The sequence below is a fragment of the Oncorhynchus keta genome, chromosome 34, assembly GCF_023373465.1.
Source record: "Oncorhynchus keta strain PuntledgeMale-10-30-2019 chromosome 34, Oket_V2, whole genome shotgun sequence".
Taxonomy (NCBI): domain Eukaryota; kingdom Metazoa; phylum Chordata; class Actinopteri; order Salmoniformes; family Salmonidae; genus Oncorhynchus; species Oncorhynchus keta.
Genome location: NC_068454.1, coordinates 48,470,149 through 48,491,093, shown reverse-complemented (window position 1 = coordinate 48,491,093; position 20,945 = coordinate 48,470,149). Strand labels below are relative to the sequence as shown.

Below are 20,945 nucleotides of genomic sequence, written 5' to 3'. Positions count from 1 at the left end.
TGTTGTCATTCACGCTCATTTTTCAAAATAAAAGCCTGAAACTATGTCTAGTGCCTGTAGACACATTAGGGAAGCCATAGAAAAAGGAATATGGTTGATATCCCTTTCAATGGGCAATAGGGATGCATAGGAACACAGGGGTTTCAAAATAAGAGTCACTTCCTGATTGGATTTTTCTCAGGCTTTCGCCTGCGATATCAGTTCTGTTATACTCACAGACAATATTTTTACAGTTTTGGAAACTTTAGAGTGTTTTCTATCCTAAGCCGTCAATTATATTCATATTCTAGCATCTGGTCCTGAGAAATAGCCCGTTTACTTTGGGAACGTTATTTTTCCAAAAATGAAAATAATGCCCCCTAGTTTCAAGAGGTTAAAGAGCCATCCTTATTGTAATAAAAACACCACATTACCCCCCTAAAACACATTGTGTACCACCAGAGAAAGAGCGAGAGAGGATCTATATAGCCTAACATAGCAGGTGCTTGAGCAGGTTGCATGGTTTTCGAGCTTTGCCTTTTCCTCTCTGCTCTTCCCCTGAAAACCAGATGTTTGTGCTGACTCCACTGAACCTGCCCTCAATACAGTTTCAGCCACCATGGTTTGTGATGTTTCAACAAAACCAATTCACATGAAAAATACAACGTGTGATAAGTAACCATTCAACCTTTCGTATACCAGGAAAGTCACTTCACTCAGAGCCCTATGGTACCTGGTCAAAAGAAATGCTCAAGATAAGGAATAGGGTGCCAATTAGGTCACAGCCTATGTATTCAAATGTAGTCATGTGGAGCGGGCAGCTGGGTAGTTCAGGCAAGCCATCATCAATTGCCATACATTGCGCAGAGGTTAGGTGCTGCATTTTCCCAGTTCCGGGTTCTATGAAACAAGTCCATGATGGTGTGATTTGACTGCCACACTATCTGTATTGAAAGACAGCTTTCTTGAACAACTATCTGTTTTGGTAAAATAGAGGATTGTATGGAGGCAAGTAGCTGGATTCTGGAATTTGTCTAATGTCTTCGTTACCCTACAGCAACCCCCTAGGGGTTACTATAGCACTTTGACACAGTTCGTGATGGGCTGCATTCCGTGCGACTGTCAAACAAACCTCAGAATACAGGTGAGCTTCATTGCACCTGCATGAATTAACAATGACTCTCCCTCTGTCTCTCTCTTTCTCTTTCTGTCTCTCACTCTGCTCTACTCTGTTCTGTTCTGTGTTTGATGCTCACTCATATTCTGGCAACAATTAAAATATTGTGTTGTCATATGGACACATACTGACTGTCGATGTTTTGAACCCATTTGTTTCGTTATTTAACAATTGATATTTTTGCCCATTTCATTTTGCACTTCAGACTGACAGATGAAACAGACCATTGTCATTTTGAAGTCGCCGATCTTCTAGCCATCATGGATCCATTTTTCATTTTCCATTGGTTTTGTCTTGTCTTCCTTCACACCTTGTTCCAATCCCATCAATTACATGTTGTGTATTTAACCCTCTGTTTCCCCTCATGTCCTTGTTGGAGATTGTTTTGATTGTATGTGATGTGATATTTAGTGTTGGTGTGCGACGGGTTTTGTACCCACTTTGTTATTTTGAACATTTGGGTTATTTTGGAGTTTTGTCAGCAGTTATTAAACAACTCCATTTAAACCAAGTTCACTCTCCTGCACCTGACTTCCCTGCCACCAACACGCACCCCTTACACATTTGAAGTTTACATTCTGCTCTTCTGATGTGGCCCTGCATTTTGTAGGAACATACAGTAGAGGGGCAGCAACGTAGCCTAGTGGTTAGAGCGTTGGACTAGTAACCGGAAGGTTGTGAGTTCAAACCCCCGAGCTGACAAGGTACAAATCTGTTGTGCTGCCCCTGAACAGGCAGTTAACCCACTGTTCCCAAGCCGTCATTGAAAATAAGAATGTGTTCTTAACTGACTTGCCTGGTTAAATAAAGGTTAAATAACATTTTTAAAAAGAGGACTGCAGTCTGAACGAGCCAGGTGTCTCCTTCTCTCTGCTCCGAGTTAAATTATCTTCACAAGATGCTGGTAATACTGCTATTAATATATTAATGTTTAAGCGTTCAGTCACATACTTCTCCTCTGATAAGGAAGTGGCTATATTTCAAATCCAATTTATAAGCAGTAGGTTGGCTCTCAAAAAGCTCATTTACAAAGTGATTGTATGCTTTTTTTTCATTAAGGCAACAAGAGCAAAATAAAAACATTTAGTCTTTAACCATCACCAAATGGACAGGCTGAAATCATCACTGAAAGTGTTGGCAAATTGTGTCACTGTAGTCTCTAGACCTTGCCGAGTTCAACGAGGTGCCTGGTCCGACCGCAGCGACCGTGCAAAAAGTAGGCCCGAAATGAAGCCTGACTAGTTGTGAAATTTGACATGATTTTGACATATTGCGGCCTCTGGGTCACACAGAGACACGCCATTTTCGATGGGCTCATCAGGAGGAGGTTGCGGTGGATAAGCCATAAAGTTATTCTAGTGGAGCTCGCTGGTTCATGTGGGTTGACACATCCGAGTTTCTCCCTTACAATGGTTTACAGGTTTTGCTCTAACAGGTTTTGCTCTAAAATTCCTTTTGTCACATGTTCAGGGTCACCTCTACCTCTACAGATATCAGCCTGAAAAGATCGAATGGTCCCCTTCATATCCTAAATGGGAAGTATGAACTTTACCATCAAATAGGGCTGAAACATATGGCATCACCATAGTCTCTAGAAAGTGGCGACTTCAACGAGGTGCCCCGCTTGACCTTAGCTCACTCAGTCTGACCGCAGCGACCGTGCAAAAAGTAGGCCCAAAATTAAGCCTGACCTACATTTCAAATCAAATCAAACGTTATTGGTCACAAACACATGGTTGTCAGATATTAATGCAAGTGTAGCGAAGTACTTCTAGTTCCAACCGTACAGTAATATCTAACAAGTAATCTGACAATTCCTAACAATTTCACAACAACTAGCTTATACACACAAGTATAAAGGAATGAATAAGAATATGTACATATAAATATATGGATGAGTGATGGCCGAACGGCATAGGCAAGATGCAGTAGATGGTATAGAGTACAGTATATACAGTGGGGCAAAAAAGTATTTAGTCAGCCACCAATTGTGCAAGTTCTCCCACTTAAAAAGATGAGAGAGGCCTGTAATTTTCATCATAGGTACATTTCAACTATGACAGACAAAATGAGGAAAGAAAATCCAGAAAATCACATTGTCAGATTTTTTATGAATTTATTTGCAAATTATGGTGGAAAATAAGTATTTGGTCAAAAACAAAAGCTTCTCAATAGTTTGTTATATACCCTTTGTTGGCAATGACAGAGGTCAAACATTTTCTGAAAGTCTTCACACACTGTTGCTGGTATTTTGGCCCATTCCTCCATGCAGATCTCCTCTAGAGCAGTGATGTTTTGGGGCTGTTGCTGGGCAACACGGACTTTCAACTCCCTCCAAAGATTTTCTATGGGGTTGAGATCTGGAGACTGGCTAGGCCACTCCAGGACCTTGAAATTCTTCTTACGAAGCCACTCCTTCGTTGCCTGGGCGGTGTGTTTGGGATCATTGTCATGCTGATAGACCCAGCCACGTTTCATCTTCAATGCCCTTGCTGATGGAAGGAGGTTTTCACTCAAAATCTCACAATACATGGCCCCATTCATTCTTTCCTTTACACGGATCAGTCGTCCTGGTCCCTTTGCAGAAAAACAGCCCCAAAGCATGATGTTTCCACCCCCATGCTTCACAGTAGGTATGGTGTTGTTTGGATGCAACTCAGCATTCTTTGTCCTCCAAACACGACGAGTTGAGTTTTTACCAAAAAGTTATATTTTGGTTTCATATGACATTCTCCCCATCTTCTTCTGGATCATCCAAACGCTCTCTAGCAAACTTCAGACGGGCCTGGACATGTACTGTCTTAAGCAGGGGGACACGTTTGGCACTGCAGGATTTGAGTCCCTGGCGGCGTAGTGTGTTACTGATGGTAGGCTTTGGTACTTTGGTCCCAGCTCTCTGCAGGTCATTCACTAGGTCCCCCCATGTGGTTCTTGGATTTTTGCTCACCGTTCTTGTGATCATTTTGACCCCACGGGGTGAGATCTTGCGTGGAGCCCCAGATCGAGGGAGATTATCAGTGGTCTTGTATATCTTCCATTTTCTAATAATTGCTCCCACAGTTGATTTCTTCAAACCAAGCTGCTTACCTATTGCAGATTCAGTCTTCCCAGCCTGGTGCAGGTGTACAATTTGGTTTCTGGTGTCCTTTGACAGCTCTTTGGTCATGGCCATAGTGGAGTCAGTGTCTTTTATACTGATAACAAGTTCAAACAGATGCCATTAATACAGGTAACACGTGGAGGACAGAGGAGCCTCTTAAAGAAGAAGTTACAGGTCTGTGAGAGCCAGAAATCTTGCTTGTTTGTAGGTGACCCAGTACTTATTTTCCACCATAATTTGCAAATAAATTCATTAAAAATCCTACCATGTGAATTTCTGGATTTATTTTCTCACTTTGTCTGTCATAGGTGAAGTGTACCTATGATGAAAATTACAGGCCTCTCTCATCTTTTTAAGTGGGAGAACTTGCACAATTGGTTGCTGACTAAATACTTTTTTGCCCCACTGTACGTAACATTAGCTAGCGAGCCAGCAAGCAAATTTTGCTAGCTAACTAACAGTATGCATTAACTTGCAATAAAAATTACTTTCTGACAAAATTAGCAACTCATCTGGAAAATGTAGCTAGACTCTTACCCATATACATGGATGAATGCTTCCCGGCAGACTGGAACCATTTAACACTGTTTTGTTTGGCCAGCTTTGTGTCACGTAACTCCAGTTCACATTGAATGCGGCATGTGCAGAAAGTAGCCCTTCACTTTTTCCTACTGATCTGTCGATATTGCCTGCTAAATTCAGAGCATCAATGCTGTTGAGAAAAGTATAAAAAAGTTTCATTCCTAATGGCTAAAGTTATGTCTTTAAAAATGGCGCGGTAGAAAGGACTGTCAACACATACTGAACAGATTACGTTATAGACAGAACCATGCTACAGGCCAATCCAAACTCATCTCCCGGCATCTCAGCCAATCAAGGCTAGTGGGAAGGTTCCTTCCCTTTTTCCATGGCTAAACCAACTAAGCTCGTAATTTAACAATTTGATTTGTATTCATGGATGGAATACAAGTTTGTTATTAAGGCACATGAAAGTTCACGTTACAGAAGATATGTCTGACAAAAAAAATGCATTTTGATAAAACCCAAATGTTTACTTTCAAATGCTGCTCCTCCAAAGTAGTGACGTGCGACACACGCCTAGTTTCCTGAAACGAGTCACATATAATATATATTTAACCTTTATTTAACTATACATTTCCAATTAAGTCAGAAGACCTTTTTCCCAATGGCTAGTCCTGCACAGTAATATCCGTCTTTATTTAACTGTATTGGGATAGGCCTGATCAAAGTCAACTGACTTCACACCCATGTATAAACACCAAACCCGGAGTCTGTGTGTTTTTGTATGTTTCTGCTGTGTGTGTTTTGACAACAACAATGGCCTGTTTCTCTTTCCCTGTTCCTGCAGCAGTGGTTTGAGATCATGGGAAAGGCATAAGGCCGTAACAACACTGGGGCTCTGTGTGTGTGTGTGTGTGTGTGTGTGTGTGTGTGTGTGTGTGTGTGTGTGTGTGTGTGTGTGTGTGTGTGTGTGTGTGTGTGTGTGTGTGTGTGTGTGTGTGTGTGTGTGTGTGTGTGTGTGTGTGTGTGTGTGTGTTTCCCCCTCTCTACTCCAGATGCTTGCCTCTTTGGTCTGCTTGGCTGGCTCCAGAACAGTTTACAGCACTCCCCTTTTTTGTTTACCGGGGACCTTATAGGAGCCAGTGAAGGAACTTAAGGAACTGAAGGAACTTAACTTTCACTCTGCAGGAACTTACAGTGGAGGATTGGAGAAGATTGAAAAGAAAAAAACAACACAGAGCTTCCTCTACTGTTCTATACATCCTACCTTTCTTCTCTAGGTTAAACCACTTACTCACCCTCTCACCCTCTCCCCCTCTCTCCCTCTCCCCCTCTCTCTCTCTCTCTCTCTCTCTCTCTCTCTCTCTCTCTCTCACACTCCCTTTCACACTGTATCTGTCTTTTCATCACGTTTACAGGCGGTAGCCAAGAAAACATTTGGGTGCAACAATTTCCGATCTGCACTGGAGAACGGTCTCTCTCTCTCTCTCTCTCTCTCTCTCTCTCTCTCTCTCTCTCTCTCTCTCTCTCTCTCTCTCTCTCACTCTCTCTCTCTCTCTCCCTCTATAAATATATCTTGCTGTCGCTCTTTCAAGCCTCCCATTCATTCAGGACCCTCTCTCCTATCTCCAGAGCTCTACTTCTTCCGTAAGTGTTACTGAGATTGCCCAGCACTGAATGTACTACTATTGTTAGACCTTGTTGTTAAACCACCTTATTGAAAACAGAGCTCATTTGGACTTAAATATATGTCATGTTCGTGTTTGATTGTCATATTCTCCTCTGTTCAGTCTTGTTTCGCAATGACGTCTTGTTACTGACATTTCCTACTAGTAACATTTCCAACGAAGACTGTTACTAGTAAAAGCCACACATTTTTTGTTTGTTTGTTCTCTGTCCCATTTCATTTTGCTATGATGTCTTGTAATGTATTTTAAATGGGGATGGTTTTGCCTGTGGAACAGATGTGATTGGGATGGAGCGGGCTGGTTGTCATCTTGGCTTCTTTAATGAGAGGGGTGATAGGCTGTGGAGTTAATTGGGATTGCTGTAGCTGAAACCACAGTGGAAAGAAAAGCAGTGTTGCATTGACCTAAATGAATTTAAGAACACTCAACTCATGTGGAAGGAGATGTTAGCATAACATTATGATAACATTGAGATGCATGCATGTGTAAGCATGCATGTATCTTCAGCGTGTGTGCGTGTTGCTGTTCTTTGCGTGTGTGTGTGCGCGTGGGCCTCCCAGACACCCTGGTGTTGTTTCAGTGACTCAGCAGAGGGCTTTAATTACCACAGGCCGTTGCGAAATCTCCCTGACCACTCGGGCCATCCACTCTGTAAAGCACAGTCAGACACAGACAGACAACCCATCGTTCTGCTGATCTCATCCTGACTCCACTTTTTACCACCCTCAGGATAACGGCAGACATGGGGGAATACTCAATGTTTTCTCATCGTCTATGGAAGTAGTCTTCAGTACTGTTAGCCTGGTTCCAGATCTGTTGGTGCTTTATAGTCAACTCCTTAACAGAACTCAGAACAGTTCGAATCACAGAGGTTTATTTACAAAACAGGGGGCAGGAAAACGACAGGTCAAGGGCTGGCAGAGGTCAGTAATCCAGAGCAGAGTCCGTAAGATACAGAATGGCAGGAAGGTTCAGGGCCAGGGCATGGAGCAGTCAGTAATCCAGGGCAGTGTCAGAAGGTTCAGAACGGCAGGCAGGCTCAGGGTCAGGGCAGGCAGTATGGTCAAAACCAGAAGAACTAGATAATAGGGACTAATGAAAACAGGAGTACGGGAAAAAACACGCAGGTAGGCTTGACGAGACAAGATGAACTGGTAACAGACAAACAGACAACACAGGTATAAATGCACAGGGCATAATGGGAAAAATGAGCGACACCTGGAGGGGAGTGGAGACAAGCGCATGACAGGTGAAACAGATCACGACTCCTATGGTCGTTGTCATGTTATTCATGACAATAACTTCACTGTAAAACCCTATAAATCCTGTGAACTAATTGTAAATCAAAACACTAAAAAGTTCAAATTAAGGCACACCTAATTATTTTTAATTACTTGTAGTTAACCTAATGGTTTTATGCAACAACAAAAAAAATTAAACTGTACTTTACTTAAAAATATAATGTTAATTAGTTTAATACATTGGATTGCTGCATATTGAATAGCTATGCTTTAGCTGTAGTCAACTTAGTTTGTATTTGTATTTATTAGCTGATGCCAAGGCAGCAGCTACTTTTCCTGGGTTCCAGCAAAATGTATACAAAAGTTATACTTAAAAAGAAAAAATATTACAATACATACACAACAGATTAAGTGTGTGCCCACAGGCCCCTGCTCTACTACCATATATCTACAACACAAAATCCATGTGTACGTGTGTGTATAGTGCGTTTGTTATCATGTGTTTGTATGCATGTGTCTGTGCCTATGTTTGTGTATTTTTATAAATGTTTCTATCGGATTTTACTGCTTGCGTGAGTTACTTGATGTGGAATAGAGTTTCATGTAGTCATGGCTCTATGTAGTACTGTGTGCCTCTCATAGCCTGTTCTGGACATGGGGACTGTGAAGAGACTTCTGGTAGCATGTCTTGTGGGGTAGTTTTTATTTTATTTTACTTAACTAGACAAATCAGTTAAGAACAAATTCTAATTTACAATGACGGCCGACACCGGCCAAACTCGGACGACAATGTGCCAATTGTGCGCCACCCTATGGGACTCCCAATCACGGCCGGTTGTGATACAGCCTGGAATCAAACCAGTGTGTCTGTAGTGACGCCTCTAGCACTAAGATGCTGTGCCTTAGACCTCTGCGCCACTTGTGACCCCAAAAGGACGAGGTCCTACCAAGATGCATGGGTGTCCGAGCTGTGTGCCAGTAGTTTAAACAGACAGCTCGGTGCATTCAACCTCTCGCAAATACAAGTAGTGATGAAGTCGATCTCTCCTCTACTTTGAGCCAGGAGAGATTGACATGTATATTTTTAATGTTAGCTCTCTGTGTACATCCAAGAACCAGTCATGCTGCCCTGTTCTGAGCCAATTGCAATTTTGTGGTCAGGTGCCACAAAAAGTCCCACTTTGTGGCACCTGACCACGTGACTAAACAGTAGTCCAGGTAAGACTAAACTAGGGCCTGTAGGACCTTCCTTGTTGAGAGCTGTTAAGAATGCAGAGCAGAGCTTTATTATGGACAGACTTCTCCCCATCCTAGCTACTGTTGGAATAATGTGTTTTGACCATGACAGTTCACAATCCAGGGTTACTCCAAGCAGTATAATCTCCTCAACTTGCTCAATTTCCACATTATTCATTACAATATTTAGTTGCGGTTTAGGGTTTAGTGAATGATTTGTCCCAAATACAATGCTTTTAGTTTTTTTTTTATATTTATGACTAACTTATTACTTGCCACCAATTCTGAAAATAAATACATTTATTTGTTAAGTGTTGCAGTTATTTTAGTCACTGTGATAGCTGATGTGTATAGTGTTGAGTCATCTGCATACATAGACACACTGGCCTTACTCAAAGTCGTTGACCTTCCTTCAACCATTTATGGCAAACGACTACCTCGATTTAGTTAGGTACTATTAACTCAACACGTAACAAACCATACTATATTCCTAGTACACACAACTCAGTCAGTCAATTTTCATGCATTCAAGGAATCTCTATTCTAGTTTGAGGAAGGCCCTTTCCTGTTTCAGCATGACAATGCCCCCGTGCAAAAAGCGAGGTCCATACAGAAATGGTTTGTTGAGATCGGTGTGGAAGAACTTGACTGGCCTGCGAAGAGCCCTGACCTCAACCCCATCGAACACCTTTGGGATGAATTGGAACACTCACTGCGAGCCAGGCCTAATAGCCCAACATCAGTGCCCAACCTCATTAATGCTCTTGTGGCTGAATAGAAGCAAGTCCTCGCAGAAATGTTCCAACATCTAGTGTAATGTCTTGCCAGGAGATTGGAGGCTGTTATAGCAGCAAAGGGGGACCAACTCCATATTAATTACCATGATTTTGGAATGAAATGTCCGACGAGCATGTATCCCATGGAAATATATCCATGGGATAATCTAATTATACAGCATTCCATTGAGACAGCTTTAAGTATTGCATTAATTAAGGACTGACCATTCTCACCATTCTTATTTTGACCCTAAGGGAGGAATAAAAAAATGTGCCTTTTGTACTTTCAGCTAAAATATAACAGAGTCAGATATAGTTATCAGAACAGAAATTCAAAATATCTCACTTAGTTACCTCGATACTTAAAAAAAATACCTATAAGCACATTACATTACATTACATTTAAGTCATTTAGCAGACACTCTTATCCAGAGCGACTTACAAATTGGTGCATTCACCTTATGACATCCAGTGGAACAGTCACTTTACAATAGTGCATCTAAATCTTAAAGGGGGGGGGGGTGAGAAGGATTACTTATCCTATCCTAGGTATTCCTTAAAGAGGTGGGGTTTCAGGTGTCTCTGGAAGGTGGTGATTGACTCCGCTGTCCTGGCGTCGTGAGGGAGTTTGTTCCACCATTGGGGGGCCAGAGCAGCGAACAGTTTTGACTGGGCTGAGTGGGAACTGTACTTCCTCAGTGGTAGGGAGGCGAGCAGGCCAGAGGTGGATGAACGCAGTGCCCTTGTTTGGGTGTAGGGCCTGATCAGAGCTTGGAGGTACTGAGGTGCCGTTCCCCTCACAGCTCCGTAGGCAAGCACCATGGTCTTGTAGCGGATGCGAGCTTCAACTGGAAGCCAGTGGAGAGAGCGGAGGAGCGGGGTGACGTGAGAGAACTTGGGAAGGTTGAACACCAGACGGGCTGCGGCGTTCTGGATGAGTTGTAGGTGTAATGGCACAGGCAGGGAGCCCAGCCAACAGCGAGTTGCAGTAATCCAGACGGGAGATGACAAGTGCCTGGATTAGGACCTGCGCCGTTTCCTGTGTGAGGCAGGGTCGTACTCTGCGGATGTTGTAGAGCATGAACCTACAGGAACGGGCCACCGCCTTGATGTTAGTTGAGAACGACAGGGTGTTGTCCAGGATCACGCCAAGGTTCTTAGCGCTCTGGGAGGAGGACACAATGGAGTTGTCAACCGTGATGGCGAGATCATGGAACGGGCAGTCCTTCCCGGGAGGAAGAGCAGCTCAGTCTTGCCGAGGTTCAGCTTGAGGTGGTGATCCGTCATCCACACTGATATGTCTGCCAGACATGCAGAGATGCGATTCGCCACCTGGTCATCAGAAGGGGAAAGGAGAAGATTAATTGTGTGTCGTCTGCATAGCAATGATAGGAGAGACCATGTGAGGATATGACAGAGCCAAGTGACTTGGTGTATAGCGAGAATAGGAGAGGGCCTAGAACAGAGCCCTGGGGGACACCAGTGGTGAGAGCGCGTGGTGAGGAGACAGATTCTCGCCACGCCACCTGGTAGGAGCGACCTGTCAGGTAGGACGCAATCCAAGCGTGGGCCGCGCCGGAGATGCCCAACTCAGAGAGGGTGGAGAGGAGGATCTGATGGTTCACAGTATCGAAGGCAGCCGATAGGTCTAGAAGGATGAGAGCAGAGGAGAGAGAGTTAGCTTTAGCGGTGCGGAGCGCCTCCGTGATACAGAGAAGAGCAGTCTCAGTTGAATGACTAGTCTTGAAACCTGACTGATTTGGATCAAGAAGGTCATTCTGAGAGAGATAGCGGGAGAGCTGGCCAAGGACGGCACGTTCAAGAGTTTTGGAGAGAAAAGAAAGAAGGGATACTGGTCTGTAGTTGTTGACATCGGAGGGATCGAGTGTAGGTTTTTTCAGAAGGGGTGCAACTCTCGCTCTCTTGAAGACGGAAGGGACGTAGCCAGCGGTCAGGGATGAGTTGATGAGCAAGGTGAGGTAAGGGAGAAGGTCTCTGGAAATGGTCTGGAGAAGAGAGGAGGGGATAGGGTCAAGCGGGCAGGTTGTTGGGCGGCCGGCCGTCACAAGACGCGAGATTTCATCTGGAGAGAGAGGGGAGAAAGAGGTCAGAGCACAGGGTAGGGCAGTGTGAGCAGAACCAGCGGTGTCGTTTGACTTAGCAAACGAGGATCGGATGTCGTCGACCTTCTTTTCAAAATGGTTGACGAAGTCATCTGCAGAGAGGGAGGAGGGGGGGAGGGGGAGGAGGATTCAGGAGGGAGGAGAAGGTGGCAAAGAGCTTCCTAGGGTTAGAGGCAGAAGCTTGGAATTTAGAGTGATAGAAAGTGGCTTTAGCAGCAGAGACAGAAGAGGAAAATGTAGAGAGGAGGGAGCGAAAGGATGCCGGGTCCGCAGGGAGGCGAGTTTTCCTCCATTTCCGCTCGGCTGCCCGGAGCCCTGTTCTGTGAGCTCGCAATGAGTCGTCGAGCCACGGAGCGGGAGGGGAGGACCGTTACCATTTAACTGAAAACAATTAACTCAAAAACAACAAAACATACCATTAGATGCTAGTGACACTATCTATAATTCATTTAGAATTGAAGTAAAACACAACCAGCATGGCTCCAACGGCATTCTGCAGCGTCACACCATCCCGTCTGGTTTGCGCTTAGTGGAACCATCATTTATTTTTCAACATGACAATGACCTAACACACCTACAGGCTGTGTAAGGGCCAGTTGACCAAGAAGGGGAGTGATGGACTGCTGCATCAGATGACCTGGCCCCCACAATCACCTGACCTCAACCCAAATGAGATGGTTTGGGATGAGTTGAACTGCAGAGTGAAGGAAAAACAGCCAAAAATTGCTCAGCATATGTGGGAACTCCTTCAAGACTGTTGGAAAAGCATTCCAGTTGAAACTGTTTGAGAGAACGCCAAGAGTGTGCAAAGGGTGGCAACTTTTAAAAAACTAAAATATATTTTCATTTGTTTAACACTTTTTTGGTTACTAAATGATTTCATATGTGTTATTTCATAGTTTTGATGTCTTCACCATTATTCTACAATGTAGAAAATAGTACAAATTAAGAAAAACCCATGAATGAGTAGGTGTGTCCAAACTTTTGACTGGTACTGTACGTTAGCGTAGCAAACTAGCTAGTAGGGTTACCTAGTCACATATCGTACAGATTTGTTGATATACATTTTACAAAGTAAGGAATTAAACTGTCCTGATCATTTATAACTTACCATATCAGCGTGCTCAATAAGCATATGACAACCATACTGCAGTAGGAGAAGATGTGTGTTGACCACCAATGGCACCAACTAGTTGTTGCTGCATCTCTTCAGCACGTGCACCCTTGGCATAACATTAATAAACAAATTCTGTCGCCATACTCTGTACACGCGGTCAAAACATTTACTTGTCAAGCAACACACTAACATACCTAGAGTAATGTTAGCCAAACTGAATTGCACAATATCTCCATAGAACTCACTAATAATAAAAACTTAGATACAACTCATAATCAGCATGGTTGCTGTCCAAACGGGTCTGTTTAGTTGCAGTCACACAGTAAAACCTGTTTGAATATACAGTCATTGACGAAACAGATATTTACCACGGTTCTTCTTACTATGAAAATCCTTAACAGTATTTGAAATTCCCTCGCTTTGAGATGCACCACGGTACAGAACGTTGTTGACGCACATGACGCCAGACAACGTCGGGCTGTACAGTTAAAAATATGAGTTACAGTATTCAGTTAAAATAGTTGAGTTCAGGAAAAGTAAATGCTATGTGCACATCAGGGTAACCCAATACTTTAGAGTCAGGATAACGGTTTGCCACGTAATGAGTTTACAACAAAAATGTGTTTAACTCCACGACACTGTTAGGGTTTACAGTACGCAGGCTTTGGCAAGACAACACAAACACATCAGGGACCAGGCTACAGTGCTGTATAACACTGCAAATTGACATACTACAAACCAAAACAATTCATATATTATGTGAGATAATTGCATTGTGTAGTAGTAATGAATACTTACTGAGGGAGGATGCAGCGAACTATCAAACCACTGTTTGTATATCCTAATCAACAATGGTACAACAATGTTTAGGTGTCAGAAATGGTTCCTACTTGTAAAATCTGTGTCCTTATCTGACTCATTACACCAGAGGGATAGTTTCTTTGTTCTTCGATGTCACACTGCAATGAATCATTCAATAACCTGATCACAAAGGTCAGTGTTTCACACTATACTAGATGATTAGTAGGAGCAAAGGTTAACATCACAGTTGTAAGCGCCATGTGTCTGCCAGATCTCTTCTTTTTTATTGTCATGTTTTGTCTCCTCTCATAACCTCTTTTAAAATATCAAACCAAACTTTATTTAAAAAGTACATTTCCTTAAAGGTAAGATGCAGTGCAAAGTTCTTCCCATAAAATATAAAAAGTGAGAAAGATAAAAACACAACCAGGTTGGGGTCAATTCCAGTTAAATTCCAGTCAATTCAGAAGGTAAATCAAATTCCAATTCCAAATGTTCCTCATTGAAAAGCATTGGAATTGTTGTGTACTTCCTGAATTGGCTGGAATTTAAATGGAATTGACCCCAACCCTGAACAAAGTATGTTTCTTTAGCTCATCTGCTTTCTCCTCTACTTCTCATTCTCTACTCTATTTCTCTCCTCCCCCTTCCTTTCCTCTCAGCACCCCCTTCCCTCCTCTTCTTTTCTCCCCTGCCATCCTCTCCTCTTGTCCCCTCCTCCATTTTCCTCATGTTCTACTTAAAGAGCTGGATACATAGCGGAAATATGCAGGGACGGATGGAATGTGCTTACCACTTCCTTCCCACCATTGTCTGCCCATTTGATTGGTTAAAACGGTTGCTGTTCATGTTTTGTCCATTATGTCATACTGTATTATTCCATTAGAATTAAGGCCACAGGTACTCTTGATACCCAAAAAATGATTGAGAGAATGTCAAGAGTGTGCAAAGCTGTCATCAAGGCACAGGGTGGCAACTTTGAAGAATCTCAAATGTAAAATATATTCAGATTCTTTTAACACTTTTTTGGTTACTACATGATTCCATATGTGTAATTTCATAGTTTTGATGTCTTCACTATTATTCTACAATGTAGAAAATAGTAAGAATAAAGAAAATCCTTGACTGGAGTAGGTGTTCTAAAACATTTGTACGGTACTGTATAAATACAAATATTACAATACTTTAAATACTTTAATACTTTTACAAAATGTGTAGGAATAAAAGAAACTCATGAAATAATAATATTCATGTGATAATCAAAAAAGCATGTTGCTTGGATAAGTTAAACAATTATTTAAAAAATATATAAATATATATACAGTACAAGTTAAGAAAAAGTTTGAACACACCAACTCATTCATGGATTTTTCTTTATTTGACTATTTTCTACATTGTAGAATCACAGGGAAGACATCAAAACTATGAAATAACACATATGGAATCATGTAGTAACTAAAAAAATATTAAACAAATCAAAGGTACAGAGGTACATGTGACCCTGACCACGTGGCAAAAGGAATTTTGAAAATTGCTTGCACAGAAGCAGAGTTAGTGCATTGCAGCATTTACAATCAGCACACCATTTTTTAAGGAAACTACAACTCTGCATATTTTCCCATTTCACAGGAGCATTATATATGTGATTCTAGTTATTTTATCTCACACTGTCTAGTTTGTCTCACACTGTCTTGTCAGATAAGATCAACTTTGACACAACATAGGTCACATACTGATCGAAGGGGATATAAACGCAATAGTAAAAACAAAATGGCCTCATGTATCAAGGCCTTTAACTGTAGTAAACTATACCTATGGTATGCATTGAATAACAATTTTATGAATTCCGTTCACACAATGGGATGTCCATATGAATTATATCTGATTGTTTTTAAATGAGTGTTTGTTTCCTCAGGTGGCTATAACAGCATGCGATGTCAGCCAATCAGTTAATTCAGCATTTCATATTTTTCTGCCACGAGTCTGGGGGATATGGCAAGAAGCTGGCTAAAAATGGGCATTGTATCATTTGACTCAACATCTAACATTTACATTTACATTTAAGTCATTTAGCAGACGCTCTTATCCAGAGCGACTTACAAATTGGTGCATTCACCTTATGACCAGTGATTCACCTTATGATCCAGTGGAACAGCCACTTTACAATAGTGCATCTAAATCTTTTAAGGGAGGGGTGAGAAGGATTACTTTATCCTATCCTAGGTATTCCTTAAAGAGGAATAGGTGTCTCCGGAAGGTGGTGATTGACTCCGCTGTCCTGGCGTCGTGAGGGAGTGTGTTCCACCATTGGGGAGCCAGAGCAGCGAACAGTTTTGATTGGGCTGAGCGGGAACTGTACTTCCTCAGTGGTAGGGAGGCGAGCAGGCCAGAGGTGGATGAACGCAGTGCCCTTGTTTGGGTGTAGGGCCTGATCAGAGCCTGGAGGTACTGAGGTGCCGTTCCCCTCACAGCTCCGTAGGCAAGCACCATGGTCTTGTAGCGGATGCGAGCTTCAACTGGAAGCCAGTGGAGAGAGCGGAGGAGCGGGGTGACGTGAGAGAACTTGGGAAGGTTGAACACCAGACGGGCTGCGGCGTTCTGGATGAGTTGTAGGGGTTTAATGGCACAGGCAGGAGCCCAGCCAACAGCGAGTTGCAGTAATCCAGACGGGAGATGACAAGTGCCTGGATTAGGACCTGCGCCGCTTCCTGTGTGAGGCAGGGTCGTACTCTGCGGATGTTGTAGAGCATGAACCTACAGGAACGGGCCACCGCCTTGATGTTAGTTGAGAACGACAGGGTGTTGTCCAGGATCACGCCAAGGTTCTTAGCGCTCTGGGAGGAGGACACAATGGAGTTGTCAACCGTGATGGCGAGATCATGGAACGGGCAGTCCTTCCCCGGGAGGAAGAGCAGCTCCGTCTTGCCAAGGTTCAGCTTGAGGTGGTGATCCGTCATCCACACTGATATGTCTGCCAGACATGCAGAGATGCGATTCACCACCTGGTCATCAGAAGGAGGAAAGGAGAAGATTAATTGTGTGTCGTCTGCATAGCAATGATAGGAGAGACCATGTGAGGTTATGACAGAGCCAAGTGACTTGGTGTATAGCGAGAATAGGAGAGGGCCTAGAACAGAGCCCTGGGGGACACCAGTGGTGAGAGCGCGTGGTGAGGAGACAGATTCTCGCCACGCCACCTGGTAGGAGCGACCTGTCAGGTAGGACACAATCCAAGCGTGGGCCGCGCCGGAGATGCCCAACTCGGAGAGGGTGGAGAGGAGGATCTGATGGTTCACAGTATCGAAGGCAGCCGATAGGTCTAGAAGGATGAGAGCAGAGGAGAGAGAGTTAGCTTTAGCGGTGCGGAGCGCCTCCGTGATACAGAGAAGAGCAGTCTCAGTTGAATGACTAGTCTTGAAACCTGACTGATTTGGATCAAGAAGGTCATTCTGAGAGAGATAGCGGGAGAGCTGGCCAAGGACGGCACGTTCAAGAGTTTTGGAGAGAAAAGAAAGAAGGGATACTGGTCTGTAGTTGTTGACATCGGAGGGATCGAGTGTAGGTTTTTTTTTCAGAAGGGTGCAACTCTCGCTCTCTTGAAGACGGAAGGGACGTAGCCAGCGGTCAGGGATGAGTTGATGAGCGAGGTGAGGTAAGGGAGAAGGTCTCCGGAAATAGTCTGGAGAAGAGAGGAGGGGATAGGGTCGAGCGGGCAGGTTGTTGGGCGGCCGGCCGTCACAAGACGCGAGATTTCATCTGGAGAGAGAGGGGAGAAAGAGGTCAGAGCACCGGGTAGGGCAGTGTGAGCAGAACCAGCGGTGTCGTTTGACTTAGCAAACGAGGATCGGATGTCGTCGACCTTCTTTTCAAAATGGTTGACGAAGTCATCTGCAGAGAGGGAGGAGGGGGGGAGGGGGAGGAGGATTCAGGAGGGAGGAGAAGGTGGCAAAGAGCTTCCTAGGGCTAACCTAAGCTAACAAGCTTAGCTTTCTGAATGAACCAGAAAATCAATAGTTATTTCTGAATGATTATCAAAGTTAGATGGCTAATTTGGTTATCCTGCTTTGTGATATACCCCACAGGTTTGGTCCTACTGTATCACTGTTCTGTTCAACCCAACAGTAATCAGATAAGCCTTCCCGAACATAAATAGACCCAGATAAAACAAGACCCCCCAATGTACAGCACTATTACAAGTAAACAGTGCAACTGTTAACCCCCCATGCAGGAAGTGAGGGGCTTTTGACCTTTCACATTTTGAGGTCCTACTACTGTGAGCTTAGAGGCCCACTAAAATTCCCGTAATGCGAGGCAGGCAGCTGCAGAGGTCAACTCTCCCATGCCATCTGCTAATAAGCATGTTCGGTGTTTAAATATAGACCCGGCTACCCCTGTTATTTTTTCAGCCCCATGTTGAATGCTTGAATCCAATGTGTCATTACATGGAGTAGGGTTGTGTGTCGTCCTAAATCCCTAAGGGATATGCAGATGTACAAACGAGGAGGGAGAAGAAGGCACTGGGGAGTTAGAGCATGAACCATTAAAGCTATACTGTTCTAGGAAGAAAGAATTGACCGATTGTACACAGTACACACGCTAGGGATCTGTTTTTGGATTGTAAATACAGGGTTCAAATATGCAGGGTGTTATGTCAGGACAGGCGACATATACAGCCTGTAACACTCTCTCTCATACACAGTGCATGCATGAGCACACACTCACACAAAACATTATTGCATTGAAGAGAGAATATTTGCTCCACTCCTTACTCGTCACTAGCAATATTTGCATGGTAGTTTTATTTACATTTTAGTCATTTAGCAGACGCTCTTATCCAGAGCGACTTACAGGAGCAATTAGGCTTAAGAGCGTTGCTGAAAATCAACAGATGTTTCACCTAGTCAGCTCAGGGATTCAAACTAGCAAACTTTTAGTTACTGGCCCAACGCTCTTAACTGCTAGGATACCTGCCGTCACTGTTTCAGTCACCCAACCTCTTGTTACGACCGCAGGTGTTCTACAGTGCAGGGAGGGTAGGGGCCAGTTTATTAAGGGTGTGTGTGAGAGAGAAAGTGTTACAGACTGTAAACTTCACTCACCTCTCCTAGTTCCAAATACCCCACCCCCTTAGCCAGCCCACACACTCTCACAGGTAGTTTTAGAGCTGTCAATTTGCCGGTCATGCTGCCCTGCCCCTGCTTGTGTGTGTTCTGCATTGTGTCACTCTCTATTTGCTACACACACACATGCTCCTACCCGCCCCTTTCTCAGTTATCACCGGTGGTATGAACTTTGGATATGCAGCAGTGAAGTGTGGAACTGTTGCTTGTCAAGTCTGCCAGAGAATGCCTGAGTCATTATTGACGGTGACTCTAAAGTTGGAAAACCTTCTCTCTCCCTGTCTGTCTCTCAGTCAGTCTATCTGTCTCTCCGTAGGACAACTTCAACGTCTTCCTTCCTTTGGGAAGCACGGACTAAAGGAGGCACAGCTCTTTCACGCAGGAGACCTCCAAGACACATCCACTAAAGCCACTGTCAAGTAAGTACTGCTACATATTAGGATGCACATACATTACCAGTCAAATGTTTGGACACACCTACTCATTTAAGGGTTTTTCTTTGTTTTTACTGTTTTCTATATTGTAGAATAATAGTGAAGACATCAAAACTATGAAATAACACATATAGAATCATGTAGTAACCAAAAAAGTGTTTTGGTTACTACATGAAAAGCGAATGAGTAGGTGTGTCCAAACTATTGACTGGTGCTGTATTTACATACAGGTGACAAGATATTGATTAATTTTGTATGTAATTGTCTGATCTGTGACTGGAACATACTGGACAGATTATGTGAGCGGAGTTGAGCGGTTGGAAATCCAACTCAGAGATGTGCACACCACTCATCCTTTCAAACCGCTCTGCTAAAAACCACTCCATGCACACAGGAGAAAAAACTGCAGCTCCAAATTCGCTCCATTCGCACATCATATCAAATAGACTACATGTCATATTAAACAGCATATACACACTCTAAATAGGTCAGGAGCCAGACAGGGAGCCTAAGAAGGAACTTTTATTTATTTATTTAGGCTATGTTATTTAAATGATTTTAAGGCTATTGCCTACAAAGAAATGCATTGTGAAGCATTTGCGAGTGTGACACAATAGGCTGGTAGGGATATAAAGTTTGGCCAGTCTGTGGCTTCGGGCTCATGTGATGGTTCCTGGAGTGCAGGCCAGCAGCAGAGAATATCCTCTCCACACTTTGCAGAGCCACTGGGGATGCTTAACACCCTTTTGGCCACTCTTGCCAGGCTGGGCAGAGATGCAGAGTTGTTTTTTTTATTTTTATATAAGTAGGCCAAAATGTTTTTAGGCAAAATAACCCAATCAAAAGGGAAAGCCTCTTGAACGTGGGAATATGCCAGGCCTATTGTGCCAAAATCAATTAAGTCCTATTGTATCAATAATAGAACAAAAATGTATGAAATGTTTAAGAGATCAGATTTTTTGTCTAGAAATACTTTGCTACAATGACACATTTAGTTATCTACCCACCTTGTTCCTTTCTTTTAGCATGTGCATGTGCATGTAATAAGTACACCATCATGTAGTTGTGGACATTACATCACCACACTCCTTCTCTTGCTATTTGTCCTCATCTTTGTTAGTCACCTTGATTTTGCACCTGTGTGTTTTATCAGTTTCTTTATGAACATAATTAGCAAACTCCATGACAGTAGCTAAAGCAAGGGGCTATAGCAGCTCACAAGTAGACTACAAATGCATGCTGGGCTGGGCATGCCCTGAGCTCGTGAAATGAGTGCTACTTTGAGCACTACTACAGTAAAATTGGAGTGGGCAAGAAGGACCACACTCCAGCCTTTGAGCATCTGGCTCTGTGCTCCAGTCAAATTGGGCACACCACTCTTTGCTCCGCTCGAATAATCTGAGATCGGTTATTTTATGAGACTAAGTTTGAACAGTGTGAGAGACTCACCTTTCTCTTTCTAACAAGACAAGGCTAAACTATTACAGATAGCGTGTGTGTGTGCAGGCTTTTGTGTGTGTTTAAGGGTGTAGGTGCGTGTGTGCAGTTGCCAAGTGTGTGCGTGATTGGGGTGAACTTGTGAACGTGTTTGTAGATGACCCCAGGTTTAAATGTAACTATGTGGACTGTTT

The 20,945-nt window shown here is 43.4% G+C and overlaps 1 protein-coding gene across 9 annotated transcripts in view; it reads left to right on the top strand.

Moving 5' to 3' along the window:
* Nucleotides 1-6,219: 6,219 nt before the first annotated feature.
* Nucleotides 6,220-20,945, top strand: part of LOC118367564 (LIM domain only protein 7-like) — a 127,107-nt gene continuing 112,381 nt past the window's right edge. For 4 of the 9 annotated variants that reach the window (XM_052493957.1, XM_052493959.1, XM_052493951.1 and 1 more), the window contains exon 1: nt 19,039-19,299. The gene's annotated coding sequence lies outside the window, so the exon portion shown is untranslated. Of the gene's footprint in view, nt 6,426-19,038; nt 19,300-20,945 lie in introns of those variants that run through there. The other 5 variants (XM_052493949.1, XM_052493953.1, XM_052493956.1 and 2 more) reach the window with 3 other exon arrangements.